General features: G+C 48.6%; 1 protein-coding gene across 1 annotated transcript in view; it reads right to left on the bottom strand.

The window, feature by feature from the left end:
* The window catches only part of LOC104986186, a 17,240-nt gene that overhangs the window by 13,518 nt on the left and 2,796 nt on the right, over window positions 1-926 (bottom strand). The gene's annotated exons all lie outside the window — the stretch shown is intronic.

The following is a 926-nucleotide window of genomic DNA, read 5'->3' as shown; positions in this document are numbered from 1 at the left end:
GAGGCTGGATGCTCATCTCTGTCCTTCATCCAGGTAACATTGAAGTCTGAGGAGCTGAAGGGACCAGCAGTGCAGTTGAAAGGCACTGAATTCTCAGGGGTTGTCCTGCGAGTCGGGCCCACCAGAGAGATGGAGGGCTGCCCACCTAGGAAAGAGATGGCTGTGACTGCATGCTGAGAGCCAGCACATCCCACTGCCGCTGTGGTGTGTGTGGCCATGGGGACTAACTATGTATCCTGTCTGGTTCCAGCTCAGGGAACCAAAAGATGCTAAAAAGTAAACAAACAAATATAGAATTACAACCAGGCCTCAGTGATTTCAATTCAGTTCAGTTGCTCAGTCATGTCCGAGTCTTTGCGACCCCACGAACTGCAGCACGCCAGGCCTCCCTGTCCATCACCAACTACCGGAGTCCACCCAAACCCATGTCCATTGTCGGTGATACTGTACAACCATCTCATCCTCTGTTGTCCCCTTCTCCTCCTGCCTTCATTCTTTCCCAGCATCAGGGTCTTTTCCAATGAGTCAGCTCTCCGCATCGGGTGGCCAAAGTATTGGAGTTTCTGCTTCAACATCAGTCCCTCTAATAAACACCCGAGACTGATCTCCTTTAGGATGGACTGGTTGGATCTCCTTGCAGTCCAAGGGACTCTCAAGAGTCTTCTCCAACACCACAGTTCAAAAGCATTAATTCTTCGGTGCTCTGCTTTCTTTATAGTCCAACTCTCACATCCATACATGACCACTGGAAAAACCATAGCCTTGACTAGATGGACCTTTGTTGGCAAAGTAATGTCTCTGCTTTTTAATATGCTGTCTAGGTTGGTCATGGCTTTCCTTCCAAGGAGTAAGCGTCATTTAATTTCATGGCTGCAGTCACCATCTGCAGTGATTTTGGAGCCCAAAAAGTAAAGTTTGACACTGTT

This window comes from Bison bison, unplaced genomic scaffold (genome assembly GCF_000754665.1).
Source record: "Bison bison bison isolate TAMUID 2011002044 unplaced genomic scaffold, Bison_UMD1.0 scf7180017864063, whole genome shotgun sequence".
Taxonomy (NCBI): Eukaryota; Metazoa; Chordata; class Mammalia; order Artiodactyla; family Bovidae; genus Bison; species Bison bison.
Note: the sequence above shows the minus strand (reverse complement) of the source record. Positions and strands in the feature narration are given on the sequence as shown.